General features: G+C 44.7%; 1 protein-coding gene and 1 pseudogene across 2 annotated transcripts in view; one reads left to right on the forward strand and one right to left on the reverse strand.

The window, feature by feature from the left end:
- LOC144684600 (polypeptide N-acetylgalactosaminyltransferase 17-like) overlaps window positions 1–24,447 on the reverse strand; it is a 500,196-nt gene that overhangs the window by 105,675 nt on the left and 370,074 nt on the right. Inside the window, exon 1 of one of the 2 annotated variants that reach the window (XM_078548595.1) lies at window positions 2,378–2,434. The exons of the other annotated variant lie outside the window; for it this stretch is intronic. The gene's annotated coding sequence lies outside the window, so the exon portion shown is untranslated. Of the gene's footprint in view, window positions 1–2,377; window positions 2,435–24,447 lie in introns of those variants that run through there. 2 annotated transcript variants of the gene reach the window in all.
- LOC144685124 (small nucleolar RNA SNORA53) lies at window positions 10,513–10,736 on the forward strand (annotated as a pseudogene).

Here is a 24,447-nt window from a genome sequence, read left to right on the forward strand (position 1 = left end):
GTGTCAAGGTCTTCATCATCAACTGCATCCCCCCTTTCCAGCGCAAGATTGTGCAGAGCGCAGTATGCTACCACTATCACAGAGACACGATCTGGGGTGTACTGGAGTGCGCCCCCTGAGCGGTCCAGGCAGAGGAAGCGCATCTTGAGAAGACCGATGGCTCTCTCCACCACAGCCCTTGTGGTGCTGTGGCTCCTATTATACCGCTGCTCAGCTTCTGTTCTTGGATGGCGTAGTGGCGTCATGAGCCACCTTCTGCGGAGATAGCCCTTGTCACCCAGCAGCCATCCATCCAGCTGGGCTGGAGCACTGAAGAGCCCCGGCACCTGGGAGTGTCTGAGGATGTAGGCATCGTGGGAGCTGCCTGGGTACCTTGCAAAAACTTGCAGAATCAGCATCCTGTGGTCACACACTATCTGCACGTTCATGGAGTGGAATCCCTTCCTGTTGACGAAGGCACCGGGCTCACCTGCTGGCACCTTGATGGCCACATGTGTACAGTCTATAGCACCCTGGATGCAGGGGAAGTCAGGGATTGCTGCGAAGCCTCTGGGTCGCTGTGTCTGGCTTGCCTGGTCCCAATGGAAGTGGATGAAGGTCAATGCACACCTGAACAGAGCGTCTGTAACCTGCTTGACACAAGTGTGGACAGCTGATTGGGAGACACCGCAAATATCACCCACCAACACCTGGAAGGAGCCAGATGCATAGAAGTGGAGGGCAACTATGAGCTTCAGAGCCGCTGGCATGGGGTGTCCACCCACACAGTTAGGGGAGATCTCAGGGCCAATCATCTGACAGATATAGTTGACTGTCTCCTTTGACAGTTGGAGCCTCCTTCGGCACTGCACCTCAGTCATATTGAGGTAGCTGCTTCGCCGCCTGTAAACCCTGGCAGCAGGATAGTGGCGACTTCCGCAGCCCCTTGCACCTTGGACAACCTCTTGGCCCTGCACCCCTTGTGTCTGCGCCTGGCCTCCCAAAGGTGGCTCCCCTGGAGGCTGATTGTCCACTCCTGGCCTCCTCCTTATTCTATCCCTCCCTTCCTCCTCAGAGGAGCTGCCTCCAGTGGAGATGTTAGAACCGATAACCCCAGGCTAAATGGAGGCCTCTGGAAAGCTGCAGGCCCGATAAAGATTCCTGTCTGCAGACTGCTGAGCTGAAGCTTCAAAGTACAGAGAAAGCTGTTGGAAATCGATCTGAACTGCTAACAATTACACAGGCAAGTTTAAAACACTTTCTGCAATAAATACTTCAGATAAAACATTAACAACCCCTCTGAGCCCACATATCCTGCCCGTGGATGAGGTTTGTTAAAAAGTCACTTACCCGCCTGCCCGTTGCGCCTGTGCGTCGAGCCGAAGATCGCACGGGCCCCTCAAAATCAGCGTTGATTGCTGAGTTAAGGGCCTTAACAAGGCCTTAAATTAATGGCGGACGCGCATTGCACTTCATCGCGCAACCGCCCACCGCGATGGCGCGCGCTGACATCAGGACGCTCGTGCAACGTCAGCGCACGCTATTTTAAGGGCTGACGTGCGGGCTCCGCCACCCGCACATCATACATAAAATTCTGCCCACTGTGTTTTGAGTTTTGCAAGCACAGGCTGGTTGGGTACGGTCTGTGCCTTGCTTGTTGTGAGCAGCAGAAGGGACATGCTGTTTGATCCGATCCGCCAGTCTTTGGCATGTAGGGCCTGCATACCTAGCATCACACTGGCACTGAAATTTATATACCACATTACTCATATTATACCACTGAACGTATCTTTGGCTCGACAGCGGCATCCTGTTAGTGGTGAATGCCACTCGTGTTGCTACTGCATAGTAGCAGTGTGAAACAGCTAACTTCACCTATTGCTCAAATTTTTGAGATACCTTGCCCTTGGTAGCTTACATTTGGTATGCTTGTGAATTGTCCTGATGAGGGCAAGACAAAAAGCTTCAACAAAAATGTCTCTTTTTTCAGCAATAATAAGTTAAAGTTTGTGTTCGCTCCACAGTGACAGTAAAGGTATATCGCTCACTGCCAAACAGTGCTCTTTATTAGTCTAATCAATCAGTTTTGATGATCCAATATGTAATTTTGTTTTTCCACTGGTTTGCTTGGTTTTTAGCTTCACTGCATCCATCTCCAATGACTGATTCGAGCAACTGGCATCGTGGAATCTACAATAAATAATCCTCATACTGAATTAATTATGAAATTGCAGGAGATGGTGATTTATGTTATTTACTTAAAGCAATAAGGCTCTCTTATATTCAAGTGTAGAAAATGATCAATCCATCTCTCTTGATCTAACCAACCTAATTTTTAAAATATTAGTCAATGCCCATTAACACTGCACACAGTGATGAGGGAATATGTCCTCCCTACCTGTTCTTGCTGCTTTCACATTGCTGTTTCTCTCTGTCCATACTGCGGCAGTCTGTCTGTCTGTCTCCCTTCCTTTAACTCTCTCTTTTCTCAGGCAGGCAGCTTCCTTGTGAAATGTTAAGGAGGCGTAGCATTAAAGGTTCCAGGAGCTAAAATACCTCCTTTTGAAAAAAGTGCTGTGCATAGCTGTTATCTGCTAAATCTAGCATTAGTACTGGCCTGTTTTCCCCACTGTCACTAGACTGCATTTCTGCCTGAGAATTAATAGTTGGGTTGAAAGGTCACATGCAGCACAGGCATGGATTTCTGAGAGGCACTGCCCACTGGGGAAGCTCCTGTCTAAGACTGTAAAGTCAGCAAATTACATTTTGAAATCTCACATAACCCAATTTGCAATTTCAACTCGTTCATTTCCAGAACCTTAGAAGTGTGAAATTCCTTATGCCCCTCATAGCCTTCCCTGTAAAATCTACAAGCTTCAAAAAAAAACCTCAAGCTTTGTGTCTTTTAGGCTAATTATTTATCTCAAATTTTTTTATTCTAAGTACTGATTTTCTTCTGTCCTGCATCCAAATAGTATTATGGATAGAATGCAGTGAATGGACAGATCTGGACAAAATTGTCCCCCACTAACACATGATCGCGCTCCATTAACTACTGATTCCTGAGCTGCCACTGAGATGGATCATTATTCTTCACCTTTTGTACAAAAGAATAATTTCTTGTTCCACCGAATTCTGTGAGTTTTTGACAGTTAGAGATAGTCCTGCAGTAGTGATAGACATCCTTCACCCCTCCCATTTTTCAAATATAGCTTATGCAGACAGGTTAAACAACCACAGGTTCTCTTCACTGTTGCTGAACTTCTTCATCCGAGCCTGCCCTGAGCTACAACAACTGTTTCCCCACCACAGAATACGTATTGACCCTACCCTGCTCCTGAACCATATAGCTGCTACATCTTACCTAAAACAGAAGGGATCATATTGCTGTCAAATTGATGCCATCCTCCTATTCTCCTGTACCAACCCTCATGCCTACCCTTCTTTACCCTGTTACCCTATTCTTCCATCTGCTGGTTGCCAACACTGCAATGCCCTCTGTACCAGCTCCCTCCAAGCATGACTGCACACGTCCCCAGACTGTTGCTCAGGTTGCTTCTGCCACTCAAGCAACGACACCACAGCAACAACTCATACACAAGGATTGGCACCTTTAAGTTCACATGAGGACCACCTCAATTCGCAGCTTCTGGCACACATTAAATTCAAAATAAGATTATCACAAGCCTTCTAAAGGTATCCAGATACAAGATCCTGCATGAAAGCAAAGATTTGACTATCATCCCCACCAGCACCCCACTTCCCGCCCCCCTTGGGTCTTAACTGTACCAATCCCTTTAATGGTGCTGCTGCTGATATTGCACCTCCAGCAGCATTCAATGCCCACTGTTTCCATGGTAACAAGGGCTGGCAGGAAATTAACTGTAAAATAGTAATAATCTTCACTTATAAAGCACCATATCACATAATCTTCAGGAGGTTCCAAAATGCTTCACCACCAAAAGATTGCTTTTTAAAAAATACAATAGCCATTGTTATTTAGGCAAAACAGGCAGCCCAATTTTCACAAACAGCGAAATTTCACAAATAACAAATGAATGAATGAGTGGTTGATCTGTTTATGGTGGTGCTGACTGAGGGAATAATATTTGCAGGGACATCAGGGGAACCTCTTTGCTCTTCATCAAATAATGCTATGGGGTCATCGAAGCCCAGAAACAAACGCGAGATTTAATTTACTGTGGATTCCTGTTCGACTTGAGCAGAAAATCCAGGCTGACATTCCAGTGTGGTAGTTAGGGAGTGCTGCATTGTTGCTGATGCCATCTTTCTGGTGAGACATTAAACAGTTTGCCCTCTCGGGTGGGCGTTAAAGGTCCTATGATTAATCGGAGAAGAGCAGAGCAGTTCTGGCGCATCTGCCATTTCACCTAAAACGTGAACAAATCCAGTCTCTTAATTGTTCAATTCGTTTTCTTTTTATCTTTTTAGAGACTCCCTCCTGTTTCATATGTTCTACTGTTATTTCAAAATCACTATGTATTACTGATGAGCAATCCAGCTTGAAAGGAACAGACTGTACCTATCACAAGATAACAATAGTTTAGCAAATATTAAAATTTGCCTGTTGTTTTAGCTTTCAAATTAGCTCAGATAATTGGAGCATAAATAACACAAACTAACTAAATGTATTATTTGACATTAACAGCATGCCAGTTATAATTTATTTACATGTGTTTAGAACATGCTCGGCAGTTAATACCGATATTTTAATAATTGAAACAATGGCTTTATTATTTATAATCGACAGACGGGGAATATTTCTGTAGCTGACACATTGCGATATTTTTAGATCTGTTTACTGTTTTATCCTTGCAATTTCTTGCCCAGAAGTGTACATTGATCAGCAGTTTAGCAGGTGATCTTGCAGCACTGCACCCCAAGCACCCTCCCACCTCCCCATAACCATCACAGGAATATCATGGGTTAAGCTGTTCGCCTCTTATTTCTCACACCATTGCTGAAAATGTACCTTTGTGTGTCCTGATTACAACATTGTACATACACACCAGGCATTTCACAAACTTATAGAGTGCACAGACCTTTGAAATGTGATTCATACACTATGCTGAAAATGGAGAGGTTCCATTATATGGGTATCACCAGCCATAGCCCCCATGTTTACATGCAAAAAGCATCTTCAATTTATTTCCGGAGCTGAAGATTAGCAGGAATGAAGTTTGAATCTAAAGCATACAATCACATAAACTTTAAGAGAGCTCCCTAGGGCCTTGCTAAGGAAAAGATTAACAAACCATAATTACACAAACTGCTCAAAAACACTGACTCATTGTTTTTTGAAAATGAAGTCCCAGGGTTCAGCAAGGCCAAGCTATCAGCACAGACAGCAACACATCTAAATTGTTTTGTCATGCATTGGTGCAGCAAGAACTTTATATCATGGAAAGAACAATCTCATATCCACCCTCCCCATAGTGGAGCCACCTCACTAAGCAGCTTAGGTGAGACCAACGGTGATTATTCCATACAGGAATTAGTAACAGATCATATATAGGCCTTCAATGTAACCAGTACATTGTTGCCTAATGATCTGCCACAGCTCCTCACACCAACTTTCCACATGGTTCCCATTCAACCTTTTCACTGAAGTCACAGGCAGACTAATGATGCTTTAGAGTCTAAAAAAGGTTGTTTTTAGAAAAGATATATTGTATGAATATCAAATATGAAACCCACAGATGAATGAGATACTGGCCTCGATATTGTTCCCACAGCAAAGCCTATGCTGGGAATTCCTAGTTGCTGTTGTAATATGCCTTTAAGGGATAGCAGCATGACATCACTAGAAGGGAAGTGTGTCATGCAAGCCAGTCTTAGTTTCACTTTTGCTTTTTGAACAGAGCGTACACACACACACAGTTCTGTTGCTGATGCCTGCAAGTTTTCCATCCACGTATATCAGTTCTCATGTGCCTAGTCTTAATAAATGAACCCACAACATGTTTACCCAATCCCTTATGCCTTTATATCATTATATCAACACGACAGTTGCCATGTCAAAACCAAACCATAACGCATGCATCTGATGACACGGCATGAAATCGTGTCAGATCAGGTTATTAGAATAATTTTCAAATAGTTGTATGGTAGTACAGAACTTAAGTATTGCTCAGAAATGAGATTTTTTTTGTTGAAGCTTTTCATCTTGCAGTAGTCAGGATAATTCGCAAGAAAACACCAATGTCAGGGGAAACAGCATATTTATACTTTGTGAGAAAAGAGTGCTGATTGGTTGGCAAGTGGACTCTGATTAGTAGAGGCATTGCCATGGAGAATGCACCAGTTGATTGTGACTGACAGTTAATTGCCAACCATTGTTTGAAATTTAAACCAGGCAGATTGATTCTGATTGGTCAAGACATTGCCCTAAGGAATGAGTCAGCGAATGGCTGTCACTTATTTTGTTTAGCTGAAACAGGCGCAATGGGTGTACATGTTCTTTCTGTCTGCAAAAAACAGGGCCCTGTGTATTAATATATGCAGCTTCCTGTACACACAAATACACCACACTGTAAGCCCGACTGACAATCTTAAATTGATTGCCAGCATAATTCTTAGCACACTGATGATTATTTGGCAAATGTTGTCCAATTGCAGAATCATATCTAATGTTGGACACTGTGTTCTGAGCTTTGCACGCACGGGCTGGTTGGGTATGGTTCGTACCTTGCTGGCTGGGAACAGCGGAAAGGACATGCTGTTATGATACAATTCACCAGTCTTTGGGATGTAGGGCCTACATACCTAGCGTCACACTAGTACAGAAATTCATACACCACATTAATCATTTGGAAAATGCTGTCTAAGGAGTCTTGGTGAATTCCTGCAGTGCATCTTGTAGATGGTACGCACTGCTGCGACTGTGTATTGGTTGTGGAGGGAGTTAATATTTGTGGATGGGGTGCCAATCAAGTGTGCTGCTTTGTCCTGGACGGTGTCAAGCTTCATGCGTGTTGTTGGAGCTGCACTGATCCAGACAAGTGGAGAGAATTCCATCACACTCCTAACTTGTGTCTTGCAGATGGTGGACAGGCTTTGGGGAGACAGGAGGTGAGTTACTCCCTGCATGATTTCTAGTCTCTGACCTGTTCTTGTAGCTACAGTATTTATACGGCGAGTCCAGTTCAGTTTCTGGTCAATGGTAACCCCCAGGATGTTGATAGTTGGGGATTCAGTGATTGTAATGCCCATTGAACATCAAGGGGCAATAGTTAGATTCTCTCTTGTTGGAGATGGTCATTGCCTGGCATTTGTGAGGTGCACATGTTACTTGCCACTTGTCAACCCATGCCTGGATACTGTCCAGGTCTTGCTGCATTTTGACATGGACTACTTCAGTATCTGAGGACTCGCGAATGGTGCTGAGCATTGTGCAATCATCAACGAACATATCCACTTCTGACCCTATGATGGGGGGAAAGTCATTGATGAAGCAGCTGAAGATGGTTGGGCCTGGGACACTACCCTGCAGTGATGTCCTGGAAGTGAGATGATTGACCTCCAACAATCGCAGCCATCTTCCTTTGTGCTAGGTATGACTCCAATCAGTGAAGACTTTTCCCCCTAATTCCCATTGATTCCTGTTTTGCTAGGGCTCCTTGATGCCACACTCGGTCAAATGCTCCCTTGATGTCAAGGGCAGTCACTCTCACCTCACCTCGGAAGTTCAGCTCTTTTATCAATGTTTGAGCGAAGGCTGTAATGGGGTCAGGAGCTGAGCGGCCCTGGTGGAGCCCAAACCAAGTGTCAGTGAGCAGGTTATTGCTGTGCAAATGCTGCTTGATAGCACTGTTGATGACCTCTTTCATCACTTTATTGATGATTGAGAGTAGACTGATGGGATGGTAATTGACCATTTTGGATTTGTCCTGGTTTTTGTATACAGGAGATACATAGCCAGGTAGATGCCAGTGTTGTAGCTGTACTGGAACAGCTTGGCTAGGGGCATGGCAAGTTCTACAGCACAAGCCTTCAGTACTATTGCTGGAATATTTCAGAACCCATTGTTTTGCAGTATCCACTGTCTTCAGCCATTTCTTGATATGTTGCAGACTTCCAGAGGAGGTGAGACGTATCATCCACTTGGCACTTCTGACTGAAGATAGTTGCAAACGCTTCAGCCTTATCTGTTGCACTGATGTGCTGGGCTCCCCCATCATTGAGGATGAGGATATTTATGGAGCCTCCTCCTCCAGTGAGTTGTTTAGTTGTTCACCACCATTCATGACTGGATGTGGCAGGACTGCACAGCTTAGATCTAATTTGTTGGTTGCGGGATTACTTAGCTCTGTCTATCGTTTGCTGCTTATGCTGTTTGGCATGCAATAAGTCCTGTGTTGTAGCTTCATCAGGTTGACATCTCATTTTTAGGTATGCCTGGTGCTGCTCCTGGTATGCCCTCCTGCACTCTTCATTGAATCAGTGTTGATTCCCTGGCTTGGTGGTAATGGTAGAGTGGGGGATATGCGAGGCCATGACGTTACAGATTGTGGTTAAGTACAATTCTGCTGCTGCTGATGGCCCGTGGCACCTCATAATTGCCCAGTCTTAAGTTACTAGATCTGTTCAAAATCTATCCCATTTAGCATGGCTATAGTGCCACACAACACAATGTAGGGTACCCTCAAAGTGAAGACAGGGCCTCGTCTCCACAAGGACTGTGCGGTGGTCACTCCTACCGATACTGTCATGGACAGATGCATCTGGGTCAGGCAGGTTGATGAGGCTGAGGTCAAGCATGTTTTTCCTTGTTGGTTCCCTCACCACCTGCCGCAGACACAGACAAGCAGCTATGTCCTTTAGGACTTGACCAGCTTGGTCTGTAGTGATGTTAAAGAGCCACTCTTGGTGATGGATATTGAAGTCCCTGACCCAGAGTACATTCTGTGCCCTTGCCACCCTCAGTGCTTCCTCCAAATGGTGTTCAACATTGAGGAGCACTGATTCATCAGCTGATGGGGGGTGGTACATGGTAATCGGAAAGAGGTTTCCTTGCCCATATTTGACATGATGCCAGGAGACTTCATGGGGTCTGGAGTCGACGTTGAGGACTCCCAGGGCAACTCCCTCCTGACTGTATACCACTGTCCCGCCACCACTGCTGGGTCTGTCCTGCCGGTGGGACAGGACATATCCAGGGAGGTGATGCTGGGGTCTGGGACATGACATGTAAGGTATGATTCCATGAGGATGACTATGTCAGGCTTGTGCTTAACTAGTTTGTGGGACAGCTCTCCCAATGTTGGCACAAGCCCCCAAATGTTGGAAAGGAGGACTTTGCAGGGTCAACAGGACTGAGTTTGCCACTGTTGTTTCTGGTGCCCAGGTCAATGCCGGATGCTGGTTTCAGTTTCAGTTTTCGGTTCCTGATTGCCGATGTAGTTGTGGTATAAAAGATGTGACCTGTTGTGGCCACCAGCAGCTGGCCCTGTGGTACAAATTGTCTGCAGGTCAGCCAACAAGAAAAACAAAGATTACATTAATATAGCACCTATCATGACCTCAGATCAACCCACTTTACAGCCATTGAAGCACTTATCAATTACGGTTAATTTTGTAATGTAGTAAACATGGAAACCAATTTGCAATGACCAGATAATCTGTTCCTTTGTCATTTTGATTGAGGGAGAAGCATTGGCCAGGATACCAGGGAGAACATATGAACATACATACAAACACACGAATTAGGAGCAGGAGTACCCCTTGAGCCTGCTCCGCTTTTGAGTAAGGGATGGCTGATCTGAATGTAACCTCAACCCCACATTCCTGCTTACCCCCGATAACCTGTCACCCCCTTGTTAATCAAGAATCTATCTAGCTCTGCCTTAAAAATATTCAAAGACTCTGCTTCCACTGCCTTTTGAGGAAGAGAGTTCCAAAGACACAACCCTCTGAGAGAATAAAATTCTCCTCATCTCTGTCTTAAATGAGTGACCCCTTATTTTTAAACAGTAACCCCTAGTTCTAGATTCTTCTACAAGAGGAAACATCCTCTCCACATCTACCCTGTCAAGACCACTCAGGATCTTAAAGATTTCAATTAAGTCGCCTCTTACTCTTCTAAATTCCAGTGGATACAAGCCTAACCTGTCCAGCTTTTCCTCATAAGGCAACTTGCCCATTCCTGGTATTAGTCTAGTAAACCTTTTCTGAAATGCTTCTAACACTTTTACATTTTTCTTGAAATAAGGAGACCAGTACTGTACACAATACTCCAGGTGTGGTCTCACCAATGCCCTGTACGACTGAAGCATAGCCTCCCTACTTTAGTAATGAATTTCCCTCACAATAAATTATAACATTCTATTAGCTTTCCTAATTACATGCTGTACCTGCATACTAATCTTTTGTGATTCATGCACTAGGACATGCGCTAGAACTAGGACATGCACTAGATCTCCCCTGCTCTTCTTTGAATAGCTCCATAGACAGAGCCTTGGTTTAATGTCTCATTTGAAAATCAGCATTGGTGACAGTGCAGCACTCTTTCAGTATACGTTTACTCAGAATCATGTGGGTTGAATTTAACCTTACTCTTCCCAAACCTGAATGCACAGATGACATTCATCAACTTTAATGGTTGTACAGTCAAAGATGCTTGAGTCATTGGTGTCCTAAAGTAATATATTTGCACGGTAGCCCCTCGGTTCTGACGTGAATAGCCTGTAACTCCAGGCTGCTTTCTGCCATCAGGGCTTTGCTGCTGTGTGGACATGTTTATCAAAACCCATCTTTGTTAAATAATGCAATGAAGTTTGACTCAGAAGCAGGAATGCCACCACTGAGGTGGAACTGACACCTGAAATCGCACAGCACAGTCACCCTTGGGAAGCAGAGAGGCCAACGATAGCTTTCTCCAACATAACTAGGAAGCAGCATCTGGGATAGTGATGTACGTATCCATCCTCCCCACTTTGGTTGCTTAAACAAAGAGACCAGCTGAAAGGGCAGATGGCTGTAAGAAATAAAGGCGGAAAGAAATTCCAACTGTTCACTTCCAGTATTGAGCCCAAACACCAGGAGCACTTAGCACCACATTGTGCAAACACAGCCCTTGATTTATTGCTCATTCAGACAGTTCCACACGATGCCAAGCATGCCTCTCTCTAAGGTTAACTGAGTAAGACAAGTCCACTTATCAATTCGAGTCCGTATGATTCTTCTTCAGAGCTAAAGAGAAGTAAAAATTAGCTCTGAAGGAGAGTCACAAGGACTCGAAGCATTAACTCTGTCTTTCTCTCCACAGATGCTGTTAGACCTGCTGAGTTTTTCCAGCATTTTATGTTTTTGTTTCAGATTTCCAGCATCTGCAGCATTTTGCTTTTATCCACTTATCAATTGTTTTGTTGTTTTATTTCAGAGGTGAACATACAGACTGATAGTTATGAATAGACTGACTGGAGGCAATTTAACTTTGTGCAATAGGGTAATGTCAGATCAGCTACCCATTCTATACCTCTGCTGATTTTATTCCACTGAAGTCAGGTTTGCATAAAATTGGGCGGAGACTAAAATAGATGTCTTGCCCAGATTCACCAGACAGTTGGTAGTAATCAGGGATGTAGATGTTTTAGGTTTTGATTGATTGAATCTGTAGCTTATTTTCATCGATTTACTTGAGCAACACTACCACTAGCTCATGGTGATCCAGTCAAAGGTGATCCAGTTGAAGGTGATCCATTTGAAGGTGATCCAGTTGAAGGTGATCCATTTGAAGCACATCTGAATGACGGAATCATTCTCCAGCACCATGCACAGGTAAACATGTTGCCTTGCATCACCCGTCCCTGACACTTCAAACTCCACAACTTCTCAAATTTCAGGGAAAATCATCAAAAGATCCAAGCTGTTCCTAATCTTAGCCACAACAATAAAAACCCATTGTGGACCCACAGAGTGTGCAGCTTAGCGATACATTTATCGAAGCTCCATCCTGACAACCTGGCCCTTCTCTTTGCTGAGTATACATTTGTTCCTTAGCCCTGCCAGTATGGGCCACACCAAAACCTCTTGCAAACCTTTTGCTCTCAATATTGCCAAATTGAAAATCTCAATTAAAAATATCTTTTGTGCTAATGAATATCTGTGTTTCTCCCTCCCCCAGTATTACTCGGTTTAACTCACCCTTCCATCTGCAGGCTCACAGGAGCTACTGGTTAAATATTTTAATTCCCTGGTGTACCCCACAACTTGAGAAGTACTGCTGTTCACAACAACAAAAATGGATGGATGCATATCTACACATGCAGCTGGAGAGCATTAGAGAATGTATATCTACACATGGTGAATGATTGAAATATATATTTATACATACTTCTGGTGAATAGTGGGCAACAGTGTATCTACACATGCAGAGAGAGTACACTTGCAATGTCTTAGCACATCTTCTTTAAATTTAATGTATAAAGAGGAATCCAAGAATTGATATGGAAGTGCTAACCAAAAATAATTAGTTGCATGAGTTCAAAGCGCTCACATGAAGCATTATGTGGTTTGTTCCCTGCTGGATAAAGAGAATTTAATAAACTTGCTGTCAAGTCTCATCTGAAATCTGATTTGATGCCAAGGCTTTGAGAAGATTTAATAAAAATTATGTTTGATAACTTAGTGGACTGAGGTTGATGGAAGACTTTTCTAAAGTAGTGATCAGGCTAATTTTTGCTTCTTAATCCCAGGCACAGATGTTAATGAGCGAATTCAGCTCCGGCTGAGGTCAAAGCTGGAGTTTTCATGCTCTGTAAATGAGCTCCGTTGCACAGACTGGCTGGCACGCTTACCAACCAAACTATTGTGGGAAATTTGGAAAATATTTGTTAATTGTTATTCACATTCTTACCTCTTCTTGAGCTAAATCCTTTCATTTCAATTGGGAGCGTGACCAGTTTTGTGAGTGGGACCAGCTACCAGTGCAATGTTCAAGCGGAGGTAAGAATGTGAATGCCAATTAACAAATACTTTCCATCTTGGTGCCATTCTACGCATTGTCAGAGATGTGCGGTTCAAATTTAACCTTACTCTTCCCAACATAAAGCGGACAAGTGGACAGTTAGAAACAAGGGGATAGAGTTTCCACTTTGGCTGCAGTCGGCAATCTGGGTTCAAACTACGTCTGAAATTGCCCTGGCTTTCTGAAGTGAAATGAAGTCATGGTTCAAGTTTCTGCTCAAAGTTATTTGCATAATCATAAAATTTTCCATGAACCAAGTGCCATGCCGCGTAATAGAAAGCAATTGTTTCTTTTTCCCTTAAAAAAAAATATTCATCGATATATTTGACAGTGGCAACCTGGTGCAGTTTTATACAGCTAAAATTGGGTTTATCACAAAAATAAGCATTGTTATTGGCCCATCGTCTGTGAGTAGCCTGATTTTCAATCATTGAAAATGACTATAAGAAAACTATGTTAAACCATTAATCACTTTCACTGATGCACGCTAGTCAGTTTCTTAGTAAATCAAATAGTTTTTAATATTTATAAACTTCGAAGTCAAAGCCTTTGCACCTCAAAAATACCATAATGAACAGCCTCGCTGAATGTATACAAAAGGGCACAATTGACAGAACTTTGTCATGCTCATGATTTCAATTGGGCGCATGACCAGTTTTGGGGGCCAGCTGCCAGCGCAGTGTTTTTTAAACCAGCGTCAAAGATCATGAAAACTTGATTTATATTCAATGAAACCTGTGCTTCAAATTCCTTGCCCTTTTATGCCAATGTCAATTTCAAGTGAATTGCGCCCAGCGGAAACTCTAGACCAAGCTTGAAACTCAACCCTTTCACATTATATCCCATTTTAACCTGCATACAGATCAAGGGTCTACCTATAGTAGGTGAGGGCCTTATGCATTTATGTACCTCAAGGCCACAGTATGTTAAAGAATCCTGGTTGCATTTTACCCAGGGCCTGCATGTATGGGAAGGGTGCTGTGGTTTTTCTGTCAGGTTTCAGCCGGTGTGCAGACAGAAGAGATGCTCCAAGGTAATTGTAATACCTTATTTTATGGATCCAACCAGTAGGGACAGAATACTCCTCCAGGCCCCACCAGGAAAGTCAAGGCCTTCCTGAGCTGCCCAAGTTGCATTCCTTTCCTTCCTGTGACTCTTCTGAAGCCACCTCCCTGTGACTTAACTGTCAAGCCTTCCATGAGCACCAGATTACAGCCTCTGCTCTCCAGAGGGGAGATGGTGGTGTAGTGGTAATATCATGGGATTTAATAGCCCAGAAGGCCCAGCCTAATGTTTAGGGGTGAGGGTTCAAATCCTATCATGGCAGCTGGTGGAATTTAAATTCAATTAATAATCTTGAACTGAAAAGTTAATCTTGGTAACTATGAAGCTATTGCTGTTTGTCATTAAAAATCCATCTGGTTCACACATGTTCTTTAAGGAAGGAAATCAGCCATCCTTACCTACAGGCTTGACTCCAGACCCACTACAATGTGGTTGACCCTAAACTGCCCTCTGAAATGGTGTGGCAAGCCACGCAGTTCAAGGGCAATTAGGGATGGGTAACAAATGCTGGCCTTGCCAGTGACGCCCACATCCCATGAAAGAATAAAGAAAGAAGTTCCTCACTCACCAGCTAACATTTTTCATCCATTTTGAGTGGGCAGCTGGCCAGAAAACTCAGAGATTGAAAACATAACTTGTTCTTATGACATCCCTCAGTCTGCGAATTTAAGAAAGGTCAGTTAAGTGGCTAGGTTAACATCTCAGTTAAAATTGTGGACAAAGGAATTAAGGATGTGGTAAATAAAAATTCCCCATAGCATTTATTCAGCTTGATGACTTTGCTAATTCCATCACCGCACAGAAGTGTTTGAAAACCAGCTTCACTGACAGAAATCTTACCTCAGTTTTACACAATAAATTGGGAAGTCGCATCATATGGTACGACATAGAACTGGCAGCTGAGATAATGCAACAAGGGTTCTCTGTTCATTAGCCGGGTATGATAACAATTTCAATAAGTTAACAGGACCAATGAATACACACTCTGGGATATGGGAAGCTAGGGATCTTCTGTCAGAGTATTCTGAGAAGCAGAAGTCAAAAAGAACAAGAATTAAAAGAAAACGTAAAGGATGTCCAAAAGCATAACAAAGCATTTATCTATTAATATTTATTCCCTTTCTTTTTTTGCAAAAATAGGCAAAGCTATTGGGATCAATGTCCATTCATCAATAGTTTCTCAGGAAAAAAGCTGATTTTCAGGGATGGCATTAGTGTGCTGTGTGCTTGAATGGGAAGCAGAGTGACACCCCCTGTCTTGTTTTCCAAAACATTGTTCAGATTAACAACACATAAACGTCGGAGATTTCAGGCCTGAATTTTTGCATCGGTCCCACCAGCAAACTAGTGTGACCCATGCAGACAAGGCAGGAAAATTGGGCAGGAGGTTGTTGTCTCACCCCCTTGACAGGTATCAGCGGTATTGGTAAAGGAGGGGGAGGCAGTGATGAGCTGAAGTGCAGGGGTGGGTGGGTGGGTGTGGTTGCGGGATCAGGCACAATTGTGGAAAACACAAAATTCAGCCCTTTCAATTTTTGTTTTTAGAGACTCTGGCTGGAATTTTCCCATCCCGATGAAAGCTGCTTAAAGCCATTAGCTTCATTAGCACTGTTAAAGGGGTACTCAGAAATGGGTGGCTTCACATCACAGTCACTGCATCTCAAAAGTAACACATAGGAACGTAGAATTTGGGAATGCAGGCAATAGTGAAGGAGGCACAGCTGTATCATATATGGCATTCTATCAATGAAGGCCTGTCACATGTTCACCAGATGTGACAGTTCTAATGGGCAAAAGGATGTCCACTCATTGACCATGAGCAACTGATTGGTCATTAATATGTCACATCAGAGACTGGAGCACAGAGCTAGGTTTGGTCACTCACCCCAATTAAACTTTAGCATCCCACACAGGGTTCAAGATGTTGCATATCTGCGATGCCATCTTGGTCACCATGACGTGTGTGCTAATGTCTCAGGGACAAGGCAGCATCAACCACCAGGCAAGTAGGGCAGAAAAAACTATGGACCCTTACAGTTTCCAAATGTGTCATCTTCTGAACTTCACTTTCTTGCCCCTTGAATCATTAATGTCTTCAATGTTTCTTTCAGAGAGAAGACAAAAGCAGATATGGACCCAGGACTCAATGCTACCTTTGTCAGGGTCCTAATGCAATGGAGGAGGCGAAGGAGGGAGAGGTGACTCTGCACGCAGCTCCAGAAGGAGGGACATGGTACAGCAGAGCCACAGCATGAACAGGTGTATCAGGAGGAGAGACCCAGGCAATGGGGGTGATTCTCCAGACCTAGGGTTTATCATCCGAGAGCCTTGTATTTACAAATGAGTGACAGGCAATGCCGGGCATGTCTGCGCTTATCCAGAGATCTGGTATATCAACATATGCCACATCCTTCGTGAAGACCTGATGCCAGATGGAGTTGGAGGGTATCCCCTGCCAGTGGCTTTGAAGGTGACCAAGCACTCAATTTCTTGGCCTCTGGTTCTTTCCAAGGAACAGTAGGTGACCTATGTGGCAGATTTTCAATCCGCAACACATCGCCGCATAAAGGAGGTCACAGAAGCCCTTTACAGGAAGGCCCATCATTATCTCAGGTTTGCTCTGGATGAAGATAGCCAGGCTGTGAGAGTCATCAGCTTCGCCGCCATCTCAGGCTTCCCAAGAGTGCAGGGTACAATAGACTGCACCCATGTGGCTATACGGGCTCCATGGCAGCAGCCCCTAATGTTTATAAATTGCAAGGGCTATCACTCCATCATTTTACAACTGGTGTGTGATCACTAGAAGCACATACTGCACGTTTGTGCACGGTACCCTGGGAGTTGCCATGACTCCTACATCCTGAGTCACTCCCAGGTGCCTGAGATTTTCGAGGGGTCATTACGTTTGCAGGGATGGCTGCTTGGGGATAAAGGTCACCCACTGAAATGCTGGCTGATAACACCAGTGAGTCGCCCTCAGAGTCATTCAGAGTCAGAGCCAGGAGAGGTACAACGCTGCTCACAGCTCCACACACTCCCTTATAGAGCAGATCATGGAGCTTCTGAAGATGCGTTTCAGATTCTTGGACCGCTCAGGTGACTCACTACAATACACCCTCGATAGGGTTTCCCGCATCATCGCAGTGTGTTGTGCCCTTCACAATCTGGCAATGCAAAGAGGTGACCCCCTGCCAGAGGATGGCCTGGAGGAGGATGAGAGCCTATTGAAGGATGAAGATCCGGAGGTCCAGGAACCTCAGGAGGCTGTTAAGGGTCAGTTTGAGCGTGACCTCACCATGGAGGAAGGAAGACAGTGGAGATGTTCCTGTGATACATTAATCGCTGACAGGTTCCAGGAAGAGTAAAGTCAAGTGAGGGAATGTAGCCCCATCTCTCCCAGCCCTCAATGCCATTTACTTTCAACTCAGGGGATGTCAACCCACTTGCAGCGAGAATGGGTCCCGCATTCACACTTGTGCGTTCTGGCCTCATGAATCGCCAGGCCATGATCTTTGCTTTGTCCATGGTGCCCTGTGAGTGAGCTCACTCTGGGAACTGAGAGTCCACTTAGGAACAAGAGTGATGCAAGAGAAGATTTGAAGCCTTCACCGCCATCTAATGATGCAAACACTGCTGTGACTGAGATGTGGACAAGCCTAGGGATCTCCTCCTCCCGTGCGTGCCTTTTCTTCTGCTACAACACTGAGGAAACACAAATACCACTAGAATATCAATGCTGATGAGCTGCCCTCACTTAAAGGTGTTCCCTGAGGAAGAAGGGTTAGAAACGCTACATCACACACTTCCAATAAAGATTTAAACACATCTCCCTGACATCACACAAGGGTGCGGAGACTAGTTCAACTGAGGACGTCGTCACAGGAATGAGAGTCTCACAGTGGGACACTTTCACTGAGTGGGTAGAAGGTTAAACCTTGAAATAAGAGGATTCCAAAGTACAAAATCACCACACCTTCACTTGACAGGAACATTCACATAACCATCAAATGTATTCACAAAAGTACATTTACATGTCTGGCACACCCGTGGCCCAAAAGTGACATCAATTTTTCTTAACTTTCCTAATTCTAGCGCTACGCCTGGGTGCAACCCCGACATCCACAGCAGAGGTAGAGGCAGCCTTCTGCCTGCTTCGTCCTGATGTCTGTGATGACCTTGGCGGACATCCTCTGGTGGCCCGTGGCTTGGAGGGCCCCGGCCTGATAAGGGTCACCTGCTCAGGGGCTGAAGCGACCGTGGTGGCCTGAGAAGCTGGAGTGGATTGGGTAACAGGCAGAGGCGGCTGTGAGCGGCTGCACACCCTTGGGGTGTTCTGAGAGGAGACCCCCAGGGTGTCGGGCTGAAGCTCATCCTCCCTGTGGGTGCCCTGACTCCTACAGGAGATGGTGCACCTGGAGGGGGGGTCAAGATGTCTCATTCCCATGTCACCTACATCCTGATGATGCACACCAGGGGCTGTGTGGCCATGGAGTGCTGGGTCAAGTGCAAATCCGGCAAGACCTGCTGGACCAAGGTCTCTATGGTGGTCGCCAGCCTTCCCATGGCAACCTCACATGTCGGAGCCACAACATCAGACAGGCGCGGACGGACTGCTCCATTGTTCGCTCTAGTCTGCTAAGTAACTGCCAAATCTCTGTCTGATGTTCCGCTGTCATTGTGTCTCCAGCATAGATTTGGCGGCCACTTCCACAGGCTCATCATCTGAATTGGACTGGGTGAGGTGGCTGGTCTCCAGCAGCCCTCCGAGTGCCGGAGACCTGGGCTGTCCCTGTCTCCGACTACTACGGGGACGTGTCAGTGAGGTGTTCCCCAGAAAGTGAGCCTGAGTTTAATCTACACCTGTGCCCCACCGAGGCATGTGTCTCTGAGCTGGTGGAGGGTACGTGTCAGCGCCGTGATGGTTCTTCCGAAGCTTCCACCTCGGATGAAGTCTGGGGACTCGCACTGGTGATGCTGAAGTGGCTTGGGGGCCTCGATCTGCTGGTGCCCAGAAAATTGAAAATATTTTCAGCTCATGAGCATGAGCTAGATAAGACTGTGAATGCCAGGATTTGATGAAGTGATGGAGCTGTGAACTATACTGGGTAGGTGGGAGAGGCCCCTTCCCCACAGGAGCGATCCCTATTGTCCCCAGCCAGTTCAGCTGCAGCTTCTTCAAACTCAGTAAGGGTGAGGATGTTGGACATCCCTCCCCCCACCTGCGATCATTTGTGCCTGTTGTGCGCCAGCTTGGCCCGTATGATGGAGAAAGAAAGGCATGTGACGAGAAGGGATGGAGCAGAGGTTGGGTGAGATGCATGTCCCCTGTGTGTGGTGAGCCCTCCCCAGAAGGGCCAGAAGATGGAGTGTGAGCAACATGATAGATGGGATGGTGGTGATGTGAAACTCTCGGTGAGAGAACAAGTGTTGATATGTGTCCCCCGCTAATTGTGTGAGACCCCTGAAGAGAGTGCATGAAGCCGTGATGAGGGTTTGATACTGGGCAGAGTTGAAGGATGGCCTACCCTGGTGGAGCGGATGAGATAATTCATCCTCTTCCTGCACCGGGTGGCACTTCAGGCGTGGGTGCCAGCCGCTCCAACTTGCTCCGCGGTGGTCTCCCAGGCTGGAAAGGGGAGGCTGCTGTGCTTCTTGCAGCCATCCCTGGGATAGAGCACTTGCTTGTGTGCCTGCGCTCCTCTGATCAAGGCCTGGAGGGCCTTGTGCGTGAAGCAGGGTGCTGCCTTCCTGTTCAGGCTCTTGGCCTTCCTCTTCTGGCTGCCAGACATCTCTGGTGGGCTGGAGAGAGTGAGATTGTGTGTTGGACTGGCCTTTAAAAATGGCGCCCGGACCCGCGAACCCACCAGCTGACGGCAGCCGCACGAACCAACTCCTGACCCGTATGGTGATTCGGACCGATACACGCCGCTGCATAATTAATGAGGCTCCAGGCGCAGAATCAGGCGTGAGTTGCCGCCATTACGGACAGTGGGCTGGGCGCTGCCCAAACTGCCCATCACTGCACTTAGTTTCATTATGGGAAAATTCCGCCCTCTGCCTTTTCCCAGTCTTGACATCGGAAGTTATGCTGTGAGCTAGAAAACAAAATATCCTCAGTGTGCTTCGAAACATACTGAGGAAGCTTTTCAGATCCTGTCCGTTGGGCTAGCAGCAGTTATGAAATTAAATATATGGAAATGAGATAATTAGTAGTTTCCACGTTCAACCAATTATCAAGACTAATTTCCACAGTTTAGAAATGACTCTGTAAGGCCACCTATTTTGTATAGATTTATTATTTGAACTGAAGTGACTTCACACATTTGGGAAAAGTTAATTGATGGAAGCCATAGAAACACACAGCCAATTACAATGCTCTTGAATAAGAAGTGAAATAATTGTGATCATACATTTTGATAAGGTGAACATGAACAACATATTAAGTGGACAAGTGATTTTAAGAATTTACACAGGCCAAATTAACTATTATATTCCGAGGATAACACAAAGTTTATGATTGTAGCTCCTAATCACTCCTTGTTACAAATCCGGGTCAGCCTCAGATATTTTCTTGGTTTCAGTGGTGCTAGTCGCTCCTGTAAATAATTTCTGCAACTATATTCAGGGACAGTATCTGATACTGAAGCCCAGTATCCAATCATACAACAGCGTAACGCTGAACCATAATGAGAGTATTCCCTCGTGACCTGGCCTGTATATCGGGTCTTCCACAAGATTTTGTGTGCATTTCTGTAAACTTTCAGTAGGCGACTGAAAATACTTCAATGAAATGAAGTCAGATTGTTTAGTTTATTCTGTCAGTAAGTGATCATATCAGCAATTTCCAGTTCCCTGGCCCCAACCGCCTCCTCTTCACAATGGACGTCCAATGCCGCTACACCTCCATCCCCCACCGGGATGGTCTGAGGGCTCTCCGCTTCTTCCTCGAACAGAGGCCCGAACAATCCCCATCCACCACTAATCTCCTCCGTCTGGCTGAACTTGTTCTCTCACTGAACAATTTCTCCTTAAACTCGTCTCACTTCCTCCAAATAAAAGGTGTGGCTATGGGTACCCGTATGGGCCCCAGTTATGTCCGTCTCTTTATGGGGTATGTGGAACATTCCTTGTTCCAGTCCTACTCTGGCCCCCTCCCACAACTCTTTCTCCGGTACATCGATGATTACTTCGGTGCTGCTTCATGCTCTCGTCGGGACCTGGAAAAATTTATTAATTTTGCTTCCAATCTCCACCCCTCCAACGTTTTCACGTGGTCCATCACTGACACTTCACTTCCCTTCCTTGACCTCTCTGTCTCAATTTCTGGTGATAGACTGTCCACCAATATCCATTACAAGCCTATCGACTCCCACAGTTACCTCGACTACAGCTCCTCACACCCTGCTTTCTGTAAGGACTCCATCCCATTCTCTCAGTTCCTTCACCTCCGTCGCATCTGTTCTGATGATGCCACTTTCAAAAACAGTTCCTCTGACATGTCTTCCTTCTTCCTTAACCGAGGTTTTCCACCCATGGTGGTTGACAGGGCCCTCAACCGTGTCCGGCCCATCTCCCGCGCAACGCAAACTGGAGGAACAGCACCTCATCTTCCGACTAGGTACTTTACAGTATTCCGGACTTAACATTGAGTTCAACAACTTCAGATGATGAAATCTCTCCTCCATCCCCCTTTCTGATCCCCCTTTTTCCAATAATTTATATTTTAATATATATATATATATATTTTTTTAATATATATTTTTCTTTTCCCACCTATTTCTATTATTTTTAAATGTATTTCCATTCATTGTTTTATCTCCACCTTTTAGCCCATTTCGATCCCTTCCCCCTACCCCACCCCCACTAGGGCTATCTGTCACTTGCTCATCCTGCTTTCTACCCTTAATGTCACCATTAGCACACCCCTTAGATAATATCACCACCGTCAACACCCCTTTGTTCTTTTGTCTATGACATCATTGGCAATCTCTTCTTTGCCTCCACCTATCACTGGCCCTCTATCCAGCTCTACCTGTCCCACCCCCCTCAACCAGCTTATATTTCATCTCATTTCTATTTTTTCTTAATTCTGATGAAGAGTCATATGGACTCGAAACGTTAATTGTGTTCCTCTCCGCAGATGCTGTCAGACTTGCTGAGTTTTTCCAGCTATTTTTGTTTTTGTTTCAGATTTCAAGCATCCGCAGTATTTTGCTTTTATCATTCCGAATGCTGGTTAAAATCAAAACACAACCTATCTAACTTCAGAACTCTTCTCAAAGGCAAGAACAATGATGAAAATACTTCATACTATCCTTATTAGTGGGCTCACGTAACTTTCCCTGGTTAGCCTTTTGGCTCTGAGTAGTTCTGGGCTTGAGCTGAGCAAGATGAGCTTTTACTAGACAAGACTTTAATCCCAGATCAAGGAGATTAACTTTTTCCATTGTTTCTCTGTATGCATTCACAGGAACTAAAAGCATGGGGCATCTCATTCCTTCCTCATCCAGGAATTTGCCAACAGGTATGTCAACCAAATCCACTATCTCTTTTCCTAGAAGTATATTCTAAGCAGACACCTCATACTAGGCTCACATGACTAGAATCACCCTTACTACAAGAGAAGTGGAAGTTTACAAGACCAACTCAGACAATGAATTGCTTTCTGCCCCCATTAGGAAAGCCTCAAACCCTCTCCGTCTTAGTGGCTGCTGCAGTTACTTCCTGGATTTGAACAAATTCACTTTGTTTTTAAACATTTAAATGTGAGTCGTTCCAAATCCCTTCTAGGCAAAAATAGTCAAAAAATTCTGAAATGTGTCACCCCTTGACATTGGCCCTGTTTACAAATGACAGTTAATTCTCATCTGCATTTATGAAATTAAGTTAATTGCCCCTTCATTTTCAAATCAGCTGAGAAGCAAATGATTTGATCTGCACGAAATTAGCAACCAATCCTAAAGTTGTCATGACAAGAAGAAGATAATAAATTGTAATTTTTCTTCTTGTCATTTGTGATATCTTTGCTGGGGTTATTTCATTAGCAAGCACATCCACTTTACAGGTGCTGTTATAGATTCACAATGTGAATCCCAGTGGAATGATAGTGTTAATATCAAAAAACTGCCTTAGGCCTATATTCCTTTTTTCCCTTTTAATATTCTTGTTTGATCTTTACCATTTCAATGAAAGCACCATTGCCATGATCTGTTCCATGGGAATGGTACCAATCCTGTACCACAGTTAAGTAGTCGTTCTTTCTGTATCAGCCTGGCCAGTAAGTGGTGACCCACTGTCAGCAACAGCTTGTTTTAATATAATGCTTTTAATGTACAGAAAATCTCAAGGTACTTCAACAAACAGGAGTGAGGTAAATGGATGCTGAGTCAGAAAGGAAGTGACCAGAAAGGGTGACTGAAAGCTCATTTGAAGAGATAGTGTAAGGAAGTTTTTTTATACTGGGAGAGAGAGGCGGAGAGATTTCAGGAGAAAATTTCAGAGAATGGGTAGAGGTGGCTGAAAACTGAGCAATGGTGGGCAAAAATAGAAGGGATGCACGAAGGCCAGACTCAGAGGAATCAAGGATTCAGAGGATGGGGCTTGAAGAGATATGGAGACTCAACGGGACAAGGCCATGGAGGGACTTTGAATTTAATATGTTGAAAGATGCTAGTGTAGGGAAGTGAAGACGTGTGTTACAAATTTCAGATCCTAATTATTCTCTTCAGTTATCATCATTGGTCTCTTTATTAAGTAGAGGTACATCTGCCCAATTGGGAGTTTACTTCCACTACATAATATCAAGATATACAATAATGCGACGAAAGAGTGTAACATTGAGACTCCCTTGCTAGATGGACTGACTACCTTCATCCTCAAATTGCGGCCTAAATTTTCACAGAGGGAGAGTCTCTAGCTTAGTCAAAATGCTGCTAGAGCCTGATTCCTGAAGCCCACCCACCCCTGAATCTGGCAACAACAATTTCACCAGGGGTGGAATAGGGGCAGTTTGTAATTTGCATGTTCATGGTTCACTTGCAAAGTAATTCCATAATATCAACAAAGAATTCTGGTAACTTGTCAGTCAAGATTGAAATTTGAAATGGCGAAACTTGCTTTGAACAGGACTTTGGTGATGCTTTGACACTTGCTCACCAGACGAAGATACATATGGTTGTAAATAATCTTTGAAACAAGAAAATTAGCTGGTGTGTAGTAGGCGTCTAGGTGAAAAATTCAGGAGTAGGCCTTACAGCCTCTCAAGCTTGGGTGATCTTCTACCTCAATTCCACTTTCTTCCCTTCCCCCATGTCTCTTGGTGTCCAATAATTTCTCAAACTCAGTATTTCATATACTCATCGACTGAGCATCCACTGTCCTCTGAGTTAGAGAATTTCAAAAATTTACAATCCTGA

Source organism: Cetorhinus maximus, chromosome 9, assembly GCF_964194155.1.
Source record: "Cetorhinus maximus chromosome 9, sCetMax3.hap1.1, whole genome shotgun sequence".
NCBI classification, from domain to species: domain Eukaryota; kingdom Metazoa; phylum Chordata; class Chondrichthyes; order Lamniformes; family Cetorhinidae; genus Cetorhinus; species Cetorhinus maximus.